General features: G+C 56.7%; 3 pseudogenes; all 3 read left to right on the forward strand.

Moving 5' to 3' along the window:
• The first annotated feature begins 1,862 nt into the window (after nt 1-1,862).
• On the forward strand, nt 1,863-2,183 carry LOC147415624 (feather keratin pseudogene; annotated as a pseudogene).
• A 3,979-nt stretch (nt 2,184-6,162) lies between these two features.
• LOC147415625 (feather keratin pseudogene) lies at nt 6,163-6,483 on the forward strand (annotated as a pseudogene).
• Nucleotides 6,484-9,812: 3,329 nt separating this feature from the next.
• On the forward strand, nt 9,813-10,133 carry LOC147415626 (feather keratin pseudogene; annotated as a pseudogene).
• The last annotated feature ends 3,080 nt before the right edge of the window (nt 10,134-13,213 follow it).

The following is a 13,213-nucleotide window of genomic DNA, read 5'->3' on the forward strand; positions in this document are numbered from 1 at the left end:
CAGCCTGCTAAACACTCCCCTTGGCTCCACTGGGGCAGGCCTTGCCCTTCACCAACCCTTATACACGCATCCACCACCACCACCAGGGCCTCGGCTCTGCAGACACGTCCTGCATCCTCGCCTCCAGTTCCCCTCGCCAATCTCCAAATCCTCTTTCTGACCGTCAAACCCTGTGCAGAGAAGGGGCCTCACCCCTCAGCACTCACCCCAAGTAAGGACCCCAAAGGCCCTGGCTCCCCTCCTGATGCTCCTACTCGCCCTCTGCCTGTCGACACAGTCACAAATTCTCCACAAACTCACCTGCCCTTGCACCGTATCCCATGTACATTCACAGAGCCACTAAGGGTTGAAAATACCTTTAACTTTATCGAGTCCAACCGTTAACCTAACACTGCCAAGTCCACCACTAAACCATGCCTCTAAGCATCACGCCTACACGTCCTTTAAACACCTCCCAGGATGGTGACTCCACAACCTCCCTCGGCAGCCTGTTCCACTACTTGATAACACTGGTGCTGATGGAATTGTCCCCAATATCAATCTAGGCTTCCTCGGCACAACGTGAGGCCATTTCCTCCCCTCCTATCACTCCTCACTAGGAATAAGAGATTGACACCCAGTTCACTACAACCTCCTCTCGGGACTGACACCCACTTCACTACAACCTCCTCTCGGGAGATCGAAGGCAGTGATAAGGTCTCCCCTCGGATGTCCCCTTCTGTAAATTAAACATCCCCAGTTTCCTCAGCTGCTCCTCAGAAATCTTTTCTCTAGATCTTCACCAGCTTTCTTCTACTTGGTTAGAAGCATCATACCACAGCCCCGGCTGCAAACATGCCTGACTCAGCTAAGAGGAGTTATACAGATGGGCCAACACAAGCCATTGGGGGCCACGGATGGCTTCCCCACATCACAGGGATTGATAGCTCTGACCCAGGGCAGACAGGACAACGTCCTGCTCTCACAAACAGCCCTCCTCTGGCTGCATCAACTGCCAGACCACAGAGGGCTCCAGGGGGCACAAGCCCAACCTGGCAGCCTCCGTTCTCCAAGCTACGACCTCACAAGCATGAGGGGCACCAAGACACCCTACGGAAAAGGCCAGGCCTAAAGACAGGCTGAGTGATTGGCATCAAGGCAGGGAGGGACAAAACACGATGGAAGGGGCAGCCCCTCACACCCAGCACACCTGCAGAGCCCAGACCAGCCAGCCAAGAATGCGAGGAAATGAGGTCCCGTCTTCACAACGCACCCCCAAACCACACCACACGAGTGCCATGGGATGATCTCACGGATGACACAAAACCACTGGGACGCTTAGGCCAAGTGTTCTGCCCGCCCTGACACGCGCCACCAGCACCAAGCCTTTGGCCTCTAAGACTCTCACTTCAAAGCTGCCGCCAGGGCCAAGGGGACACGTCCTCGAGAGCAGGACATGAAGAGGGAGCGTTGCGGCCAGGGAAACACACCCCACTCATTGCTATCAGGGCTGGGGCAGGCAAGAGCTGCCTGCTGCCAAATGCCGTCCTGCCCCAAGGCCGTCCCGCCCCTCGCGCACCACCATAAAAGCCGGCCCAGCGCCTCTCTCCCTCACACACCTCTCCTCCTCACGCCTTCTCCTCCTCGCTCCCCAAGGTCAGCCGCAACCCCCTGACCCTCCTCCTCCTGCCCCACCTGGCCCCTCTCTCCCACCGCACTCAGCCCCAGCCTCACCAGCCCTCACGCCTCCCCACCGCCGCGCACGCTCCCCACAGCCCCACACCACCCCTCCCCGCTCCACCGCCCTCCTCCAACCCCTCGCGCCCCCACGCCCCTCCGCTCTCTCAACACCCTCTCTTCCAGGGACCCTCCACACCACCCCCATGGCCTGCAACAGCCTCTGCAGCCCCTGCGGACCCACCCCGCTGGCTAACAGCTGCAACGAGCCCTGTGTCAGGCAGTGCGAGGACTCCCGCGTTGTCATCCAGCCCTCCACCGTGGTGGTCACCCTGCCAGGACCCATCCTCACCTCCTTCCCCCAGAGCACCGCCGTCGGATCCTCCTCATCGGCTGCCGTGGGCAACGAACTCAGCGCCCAGGGAGTGCCCATCTCCTCCGGCGGCTTCGGCCTCAGCTACGGCTTCGGCTATGGCTTCGGAGGCCTGGGCTGCTACGGCGGCAGGAGAGGCCGCTACCCCTGCTAAGGGCCCTCGCTACCACCCCTGACATCAGCCTCCCACACCTGGGAAGCCACGGCATAGATTGAGGACACACCTTCAGGACCCTCCGCCTCTGCATGGCTGGAAATACACGCTGCTGTGGCAAAATCTACTGCAAACAAAGGATCTCAGCTGATAGCCACCCCGCTTGCAACTCAGACCTGTTCTCTTCAACTTGCTACTCCTGACTTTTCTGTGGGTTTTTTCTACAATAAAGTTCTCCTGCATCCCAGCTTGTCATGCCTCCTCTTCCTTTCTTCTCCCAATAGTCTGCCAACCTCACCCAGCACAAAGCTAGGGCTCAACAGCCCATTGGGGTGGATGGAACCGGCTGACAAGGCCTCTCATACGAAGTGCGGCCCCAGCTAGAGCCACAACTCACAGCAGCACAGGGGGCCTTCCAGAGCATGACACATGCCCTTCACTTGCACAAACACGGGCTCGGAGATGCTAATGCACTACTACCCACGTCCCCGACGCAAGCTCCCCGTGGTACCACATGCTTCACCAACTCTCTTCCCCAGCACCACTCTCTGGCCATCACAGCAATCAGAAACGTTAAGTGCGCAAGGAAACTCTGGAGATGATCTTGTTCATCCAAACCTGTTCAAGCAGGGCCAGCTCGAGCAGGCTGTCCACAACCATATCCAGTGTAGAATTTCAGTATCTCCAAAGATGGAGATTCCAACACCTCTCTGCACAACCACTTCCACTGTTGGAACACCCTCAAACTGAAAAAGCCTTGCCTTCTCTTCCAGGGCAGTGGCACGTCTTGTCAGCTGTCTCCATTCACCCTTGTCCTGGCCGTGGGCACCACGAGAAGAGTCTGACTCCCTGGTCTCATCCCCTCCCATCAGCAGTTTAGACACACTGATGACAGCTGCCCTATGCAGATTTGCCTCCTGGCTGAATAAAACTTCCAGCTCTCTCAGCTTCTCCTCATACTAAGGATGTCCCTGTCCCTTCTGCATCTTGGTGGCCCTATACTTGCTCCACTAAGTCCAGATCCTTCTTCCACAGGAGAGCACTCAACTGCACACACAACTACACATGGGGCCTCACCAGTGCTGAAGGCACAGCAAGATCACTTCCCCATGAAGTGCTGGCAATGCTCTTCCCAACGCCGCCCTGGAGACTCTCGGCCTCTTTTGACCCAGGCTGCATTGCTGCCTCGTAGTCCGCTGCTTCTCCACCAGCACCACAAAGTCGTGCTCAGCAAAGGGCCTTTCCAGCCTCTTGGCCACCACCATGTCCTGCTGCCCAGAGCTATTCCTCCCCAGATGCAGGACATGGCATTTCCCCCTCTTCAACTTCAGGAGATTCCTCTCTGCCCCCGTCTCCAGCCTCACCAGCTCCCTCTGAAGGGCGTCACAGCCATCCCGTGCCTCAGCCACTTTGACACATTATGCATCATCCGTCCACTTGCTGAGGGGGCACTTATCCTACTGCCCGTGTCATTGAGCAGGGTCTTCTACAAGGTTGGCCCCATGGATCTGGCACCTGGGCCTCACCACTTGACACTTGCCTCACACTGCACGTGAGGCCACTCACCACAAGTCTCTGGGCCCAGCCCTTCCACCACTTTGCAGCCCACCTCACTGGCCATTTACACAACCCATCATTTCTTGGCTGGTTGGTGAGACTGCAAGGGGAGAAAGCGGTTACGTCTTTATGGAAACTCCAGGGAAAGACCTGCCACAGCTCTCTCCTTGTCCACAAAGCCACACACTTCAAGGTAGAAGACACAGAGGTCGGTCCAGCATCATGACCACTTCATAAATCCATGCTGATCGCTTGCCATCACCATCTTGTTTTTCTGGGGCTTGGCAGGGCTTTCCAGAAACATTTCCTATATCATATTCCGTGAGAATTATGTCAAGGTTACGCAGCCTCCAATTTATAAGATCTTCCTTCAACACACAAGAGCTCTGAGCTCTCTTCCATCCACAAAATGCTCCCAGCCACCAGGAGTTTCACAAGATAATGGAGAGTAGCCACCCAAGGACATCAGCCAGCTCCCTCAGCATTCGTGACTACGAACTCTCAGGCCTCAGCGACTTGGCTATATCCAGACGCACAGCAATCCTTCCTACCTCCCTTCATCGTCCTCAGCAACAACCACTGCTTGCCTGACAAACAGCCTGCAAAACACTCCCCTCGGCTCCACTGGGGCAGGCCTTGCCCTTCACCAACCCTTCCGCACGCACCCACCACCACCACCAGGGCCTCGGCTCTGCAGACACGTGCTGCATCCTCGTCTCCACTTCCCCTTGGCAGTGTCCAAATCCTCTTTCTGCCCGTCAAACCCTGAGCAGGGAAAAGGCCTCACCTCTTGGCACTCACCCCAAGTAAGGACCCCAAAGGCCCTGGCTCCCCTCTTGACGCTCCTGCTCCCGCTCTGCCTCTTGACACACTCACGGGGCTTCCACAAACAAAATATCCTTGCAGAGTGTCCCATGTACAATCATAGAGCCACTGAGGTTGGAAAATACCCTTAACTCTATCGAGTCCAACCATAAACCTAAGACTGCCAAGGCCACCAATAAACCATGCCTCTAAGCATCAGGTCTACACGTCTTTTAAACACCTCCCAGGATGGTGACTCCACCACTTCCTTGGGCATCCTATTCCATTGCTTGATAACTCTTTTGGTGTTGAAATTGTCCCTAATATCCAATCTACACCTCCTGCGGTGCAAGTTGAAGCTGTCTCCACTCCTCACTAGGGATAAGACACTAACACCCACCTTGCTACAACCTCCTTTCACATTGTGACAGAGAAAACTTCTCCCCTCAGCTGTTACCTTCAGCAAACTAAAGACCCCCAGTTCCCTCAGCCACTCCTCATAAGACGTGTTCTCCAGATCCTTCACCACATCCTTGCTCTTCTTTGGACACATCATACCAGAGCTCAGGCTGCAAACATGCCTGCCCTAGCTAAGCAGACTGATAAAGAGAGGACAACACAAGACTTTGAGGACCACGGATGGCCTCCCCACATCACAGGGCTTGAGAGCTCTGACCCAGGGCAGACAGGACAACGTCCTGCTCTAACAAAAGCCCTCCTCTGGCTGGTTCAACTGTCAGCCCATAGGGGGCCCCAGGAGGCACAAGCCCAACCCTGAAGCCTCCTTTCTCCCAGATACAACCTCACAAGCATGAGGGGCACCAAGACACCATCAGATCACACCCAACGGCAAAGGTCAGGCCTAAAGACAGGATGAGTGATTGGCATCAAGGCAGGGAGGGACAAAACACGATGGAAGGTGCAGCCCCTCACGCCCAGCACACCTGTAGAGCCCAGACCAGCCAGCCAAGAATGTGAGGAAATGAGGTCCCGTCTTCACAACGCACCCCCAAACCACACCACACGAGTGCCATGGGATGATCTCACGGATGACACAAAACCACTGGGACGCTTAGGCCAAGTGTTCTGCCCGCCCTGACACGCGCCACCAGCACCAAGCCTTTGGCCTCTAAGACTCTCACTTCAAAGCTGCCTCCAGGGCCAAGGGGACACGTCCTCGAGAGCAGGACATGAAGAGGGAGCGTTGCAGCCAGGGAAACACACCCCACCTCATTGCTGGCAGGGCTGGGGCAGGCAAGAGCTGCCTGCTGCCAAATGCCGTCCTGCCCCAAGGCCGTCCCGCCCCTCACGCACCACCATAAAAGCCGGCCCAGCGCCTCTCTCCCTCACACACCTCTCCTCCTCACGCCTTCTCCTCCCCGCTCCCCAAGGTCAGCCGCAACCCCCTGACCCTCCTCCTCCTGCCCCACCTGGCCCCTCTCTCCCACCGCGCTCGGCCCCAGCCTCACCAGCCCTCACGCCTCCCCACCGCCGCGCACGCTCCCCACAGCCCCACACCACCCCTCCCCGCTCCACCGCCCTCCTCCAACCCCTCGCGCCCCCACGCCCCTCCGCTCTCTCAACACCCTCTCTTCCAGGGACCCTCCACACCACCCCCATGGCCTGCAACAGCCTCTGCAGCCCCTGCGGACCCACCCCGCTGGCTAACAGCTGCAACGAGCCCTGTGTCAGGCAGTGCGAGGACTCCCGCGTTGTCATCCAGCCCTCCACCGTGGTGGTCACCCTGCCAGGACCCATCCTCACCTCCTTCCCCCAGAGCACCGCCGTCGGATCCTCCTCATCGGCTGCCGTGGGCAACGAACTCAGCGCCCAGGGAGTGCCCATCTCCTCCGGCGGCTTCGGCCTCGGCTACGGCTTCGGCTATGGCTTCGGAGGCCTGGGCTGCTACGGCGGCAGGAGAGGCCGCTACCCCTGCTAAGGGCCCTCGCCACCACCCCTGACACCAACCTCCCACACCCGGCAAGCTACGGCATGGATTGAGGACTCACCGCCAGGCCCTTGCAGGCCGTTGGGCTTCCCATCCATGGCTCCTTCTCTCCAGGCACAAAGCAAGCAGGGAAGGAGCCAGCCCGACCTGTCTGGAAAAGCGGCCCATGGATCTCTTCCTCTTCTTCCGCTTCCCTCTTTGCGTTGTGCCTTCTGCTATGTCCACTACTCTATGCTGCAAACGCCTTCTTACAAGCCAAACACCACTGGGGATTTCCACTGTTCCGCTCCCACTGCAGGCCAGGAAGATCATGGTTCTCTGCTGAGACCTACAGGAAGGAAAGGACTTTGGCTGATGGTCGACCTACTGACAGCTCAGACCAGCTCCTTCCACTTGCCGCTCTTGCATTTTCACTCTTTGTTTTCCTCAATAAACATCTTCATCCCAGCCTGACATGTGTCCACTCCATTTCTTCTCCCAGGGCTCTGACATCTTCAACCAGCACAAACCTGGGGCTCAACAAGCCATCGGGCTACGTGAAAAAGGGCCATGGGACCTCTCTTAGAAAATAGGTTATGGCCATCCACAGCATCAAAAACTGATACTTGGGGTCTTCAAGAATGTGACACAAGCCCATCACCTGCTTTAGTTAAAGTCTCGGACATCGCAACGCTCCCCTGCACACACCTCTGATGAGATCTCCCCATGCCAGCACACGCTTCACTATCTCTCTTCCCCACCATGACCCTCCAGCCCTCCCAGCAAACAGAATCACAGAACCATTGAATTCATCAGGAACTCTGGAGAGCGTTGGCTTCAACCACACCGCTCAAACAGGGCCAGTTCCAGCAGAGGTTATCCAGGACTACGGCCAGTCAGGGTTTCAGTATCTCCCAGGACACAGACTCCACCACCTCTTCCACACTTGGACCACCCTCACACGCAAAAAGCCTTGCCTTCTTTCCCCAGGGAATTCCATCTGCTTTCCATTGTGCCCACAGCCTCTTCTCTTACTAGTGCGCACTGCTTCAAAGCGACGGGATCCCTCCACTTCATTCCCTCCCGGCTGCGATTTAGGCCCATTCATGGCCTCCTCCCTGCATTTCCTTATCTCCTGGCTAAACGCTCCCAGCTCTCTCAGATTCCTCTCCTAGGAAGGAGGCTCCAGCCCCTGCACCATCTCCCATGGTGGCCTGCACTCTCTTGCTCCAACAAGCCCCTGACCTTCTCACACTGAGGAGCCCAGAACCGCACACAGCACTTCACACAGGACCTCACCAGTGCTGAGCAGAGAGGAAGGGTCACCGCCCTCAACCTGCTGGCAACGCTTCTCCAAATGCTGCCCTCGAGACCCGTGGACCCTTTAGCCAAAAGGTTCATTGCCACCTCATGGGCCATATGTTCTCCACCAGGAACACAAGATCCTGCTCTGCTAAGCTGCTTTCTCTACAGTTGGCCCCCCAGCCACTGCTTCTACCTGGGATTGGCTCCTCCCCAGAAACAGGACTTTGCATCTCCCCTCGCTCACCTCCATGACAGACATTCCTCTGTGCAGTGCAACGAAATCAGGTACCTCCCGCAGCATTTCTGCTTCAAACCATCTTTCCCCATGGACGTATGTACAGCCTGTTGCACAACTCTCTCTTTCAGGGGAGGGGGGCACCTGTGAGTCCACTGGCACCCCCAGCACAGCCCAGCGTGCCTCTTGCCTGCCAGGCCCTCCAGCACCCCTCCACTCACAAGCCCCGTTTGGAGCACTGGGCAATCATCAACGGCACAAAATTTAACAAGAGCAAATGCCACGTTCTGCACCCAGGACCGGGGTGAACGCTGCACACCAGCAGAAATGGGGAGAGGAGGTGCTGGAGAGCGGCCCTGCAGAAAGGGCTGTGGGGCTGCTGGCTGACAGCAGGCTCAGTGTGAGTCAGCCGTGTCCTGGCAGCCAAGAGGCCAAAGCCCACCCCGGGGTGCATCAACCATCACCAGCCGGTCAAAAGAGCTGATTATCCCGCTGTAGTGAGCCTTGGTGCCGCCTCTCCTTGAGTATTGTGTGTAGATCTGGGTCCTAACATCTCAAAAGGATGTGAAGGTCTTCAGTGCATCCCGAGGAGGGCAACAGAGCTGGTGGAAGGGCTGGAAGGCATGGCCTGTGAGGAGCGGCTAAGGAATTTGCGTTGGTCTAGTTTGGAGAGAAGGAGGCTGAGGAGAGACCTCATGGCTCTCTGCAGCTTCCTGAGGACAGGACACGGAGAGGAAGGTGCTGAGCTCTTCTCCCTGGGATCCAGGGAGAGGATTTGTCGGAATGGTTCAAAACTGCATCAGGGAGATTCAGACTCGAGAGTAGAAAATAGTTCTTTATCGAGAGGGTGGTCAAACACAGGAACAGGCTTCCTGGAGAGGTGGTCAATGCCCCAAGCCCGTCAGCGTTTAAGCGGCATTTGGAGAAACAATGCCCTTAATAACATGCTTTAACTTTTGGTCAGTCCCAAAGTGGTCAGGCAGCTGGACTAGATGATCACTGTAGGATCTTTCCCACTGGACTCTTCTAGTCCAGTCTAGTCCAGCCCAGTCTATTCTGCTCCATCAACCCCTTGGCATGCAAACATGACCTCGAGGTTCTCAGGAGCACCGCCCAGCGCAGCAGGCACGCCTCCCATTTCCCCTCCACTACGTACAATCCCTCTCTTGCCCCACAAGGACCTGAGAAATGACCGCAGGCAACAGCATGCGAGTGCCAAGGGATGACCTCACTGCTGACACCCCAATTCTCCCATTGTTTATTTACATCTCCAAATGCCCTGACACAGAACTTCCATGCAAATTCACCCAAACACCTCCTCTCACCTCAAAGTTGCCGCCAGGGCCAAGGGGACACGTCCTCGAGAGCAGGACATGAAGAGGGAGCGTTGCGGCCAGGGAAACACACTCCACCTCATTGCTGGCAGGGCTGGGGCAGGCAAGAGCTGCCTGCTGCCAAATGCCGTCCTGCCCCAAGGCCGTCCCGCCCCTCGCGCATCACCATAAAAGCCGGCCCAGCGCCTCTCTCCCTCACACACCTCTCCTCCTCACGCCTTCTCCTCCTCGCTCCCCAAGGTCAGCCGCAACCCCCTGACCCTCCTCCTCCTGCCCCACCTGGCCCCTCTCTCCCACCGCACTCGGCCCCAGCCTCACCAGCCCTCACGCCTCCCCACCGCCGCGCACGCTCCCCACAGCCCCACACCACCCCTCCCCGCTCCACCGCCCTCCTCCAACCCCTCGCGCCCCCATGCCCCTCCGCTCTCTCAACACCCTCTCTTCCAGGGACCCTCCACACCACCCCCATGGCCTGCAACAGCCTCTGCAGCCCCTGCGGACCCACCCCGCTGGCTAACAGCTGCAACGAGCCCTGTGTCAGGCAGTGCGAGGACTCCCGCGTCGTCATCCAGCCCTCCACTGTGGTGGTCACCCTGCCAGGACCCATCCTCAGCTCCTTCCCCCAGAGCACCGCCGTCGGATCCTCCTCATCAGCTGCCGTGGGCAACGAACTCAGCGCCCAGGGAGTGCCCATCTCCTCCGGCGGCTTTGGCCTCGGCTACGGCTTCGGCTATGGCTTCGGAGGCCTGGGCTGCTACGGCGGCAGGAGAGGCTGCTACCCCTGCTAAGGGCCCGCGCCACCAACCCTGACACCAACCTCCCACACCTGGGAAGCCACAGCATGGATTGAGGGCACAATTCCAGACCCTCCCGCTCTGTATGGCTGGAAAACACCAGCGCACTTGAAAAATCTCCCACAAGCAAAGGACTTCAGCTGACGCTCACCTTGCTTGAATTTCAGACCTGCTCCATTCTTCTTGCCGCTCTCTAATTATCACTTTGTTTTTTCCTCAATAAAGTTCTCTTGCATCCCAGCCTCATATGCCTCCTCTTCCTTTCTTCTCCCAAGGGTCTGCCAACCTCACCCAGCACAAAGCCAGGGCTCAACAGGCCATCGGGGTGGGTGGAAAATGGCCTCAAACCTCTCTTACAAGGTATGTCCCCAGCAACGACAACTCAGAGCAGCACAAGGGGCCTTCCAGAACATGACACATGCCCTTCAATTGCACAAACCAATGCTTGGATATGCTAATGCACTTCTACACACGCCCAATATTCAGTCTCTCCATCAAACATGCTCTTGACCAACTCTCTTCCACAGCACAAATCTCTGGCCATCACAACAAGAAAATACAAGAAGCAGAAACACTGAGTATTTAAGCAACATCTCGAGATCATCTTGTTCATTCCGATCTGCTGATGTGTGGTCAGCTCCAGGAAGCTGTCTATGATCACGTCCATTCAGGATTTCAGTACCTCCAAGGATGGAGATTCCAACACAACTCTGCACAACCGGTTCCACTGTTTGAACACCCGCTCACAGAAAAAGCCTTGTCTTCTCTTCAAGGCAACGGCACGTCTTGTCAGCTGTCTCCATTCACCCTTGCCGTGCCCGTGGGCAACCAGGAGAAGAGTCTGACTCCGCAGTTCTCATGACCTTCCATCAGCAGTTTAGACACAGTGATGACATCTCCCCTGCGCAGACTCGCCTCCCTGTTGGAAAGAACTCCCAGCTCTCTCGGATTCTCCTCATGGAAAGGATGCCCCGTCCCTTCAGAGTTTTGGTGGCCCTGCACTCAACTTGCTCCACCAACTCTGGGTCCTTCTTCATTAGGGGAACCCTCAACTGAACACTTTACTCCAACAGGGCCTCACCAGTGCTGAAGGCACAGCAAGATCACTTCCCCTCCAACTGCTGGCAATGCTCTTCCCAACACCGCCCTGGAGACTCTTGGCCTCTTTTCCCTCAAGGCTGCATTGCTGCCTCGTAGCCCGCTGCTTCTCCATCAGCACCACAAGGTTATGATCAGCAAAGGTGCTTTCCGGCGTCTTGGCCACCACCATGTCCTGCTGCCCAGTGCTATTCCTCCTCAGATGCAGGACTTGGCATTTCCTCCTCTTCAACTTCAGGAGATTCCTCTCTGCCCCAATCTCCAGCATCTCCAGCTTCCTGTGAGTGTTGCCACAACCATCACATGCCTCAGCCACTCCACCATAGATTGCAGCATCTGCCAGCTTCCTCTGAAGGGGGCACTTGTCCCACTGCCCACATCATTGAGGAGGTTCTTCACCAGGGTTTGCCCCATGGATCTGACTCCTGGGCTACACCGTTTCACACTCTCCTCCAACTGCACCACAAGCCTCTCTGCTGAATCGTTCCACCACTTGGCAATCCACCTCACAGGTCACTGACACCACCCGTAATTTCTCAGCTTCTCAGTGAGCATGCAAGGGGAGGAAGCAGCAAGGGCTTTCCTGAAAACTCCAGGGAAACACCAGCCATGGCTCTCTCATCATCCACAAAGCTACTCACTTCAAGGCAAAAGACATGGAGGTCAGTCCAGCACGATTTTCCCACCACCAGGGCCTCGGCTCTGCAGACACGTCCTGCATCCTCGCCTCCAGTTCCCCTTGCCAATCTCCAAATCCTCTTTCTGACCATCAAATCCTGTGCAGGGAAGGGCCCTCACCCCTCGGCGCTCACCCCAAGTAAAGATGCCAAAGGCCTTGTCTCCCCTCCTCATGCTCACTCTCCCCCTCTGCCTCTCAACACAGTCACAAATTCTCCAAAATCTCAACTGCTTTTTCATCGCATCCCATGTAGAGTCATAGAGCCACTGAGACTGGAAATCATCCTTAGCTTTATCGAGTCCAACCGTTAACCTAACACTGCCAGGTCCACCACTAAACCATGCCTCTAAGCATCACGCCTACACGTCTTTTAAACACCTCCCAGGATGGTGACTCCACAGCCTCCCTCGGCAGCCTGTTCCACTGCTTAACAACTCTGGTGCTGATGGAATTGTCCCCAATATCCAATCTAGACCTCCCCGGCACAACATGAGGCCACTTCCTCCCCTCCTATTACTCCTCACTAGGAATAAGAGACTGACACCCACTTCACTACAAAGTCCTCTCAGGAGATTGAAGGCAGTGATAAGATCTCCTCTCAGATGTCCCCTTCTGTAAATTAAACACCCCCAGTTTCCTCAGCTGCTCCTCAGAAATCTTTTCTCTAGATCTTCACCAGCTTTCTTCTACTTGGTTAGAAGCATCATACCACAGCCCCGGCTGCAAACACGCCTGACTCAGCTAAGAGGAGTTATACAGATGGGCCAACACAAGCCATTGGGGGCCACGGATGGCCTCCCCATATCACAGGGCTTGAGAGTTCTGACCCAGGGCAGACAGGACAACGTCCTGCTCTCACAAACAGCCCTCCTCCGGCTGGTTCAACTGCCAGACCACGGAGGGCTCCAGCGGGCACAAGCCCAACCTGGCAGCCTCCTTTTTCCCAGATACAACCTCACAAGCATGAGGGGCACCAAGATACCATCAGATCACACCCAACGGCAAAGGCCAGGCCTAAAGACAGGCTGAGTGGTTGGCATGAAGGCAGGGAGGGACAAAACACGATGGAAGGTGCAGCCCCTCACACCCAGCACACCTGCAGAGCCCAGACCAGCCAGCCAAGAATGCGAGGAAATGAGGTCCCGTCTTCACAACGCACCCCCAAACCACACCACACGAGTGCCATGGGATGATCTCACGGATGACACAAAACCACGCGGACGCTTAGGCCAAGTGTTCTGCCCGCCCTGACACGCGCCACCAGCACCAAGCCTTCGGCCTCTAAGACTCTCACTTC

The sequence above is a fragment of the Leptosomus discolor genome, chromosome 5, assembly GCF_034619465.1.
Source record: "Leptosomus discolor isolate bLepDis1 chromosome 5, bLepDis1.hap2, whole genome shotgun sequence".
Taxonomy (NCBI): Eukaryota; Metazoa; Chordata; class Aves; order Leptosomiformes; family Leptosomidae; genus Leptosomus; species Leptosomus discolor.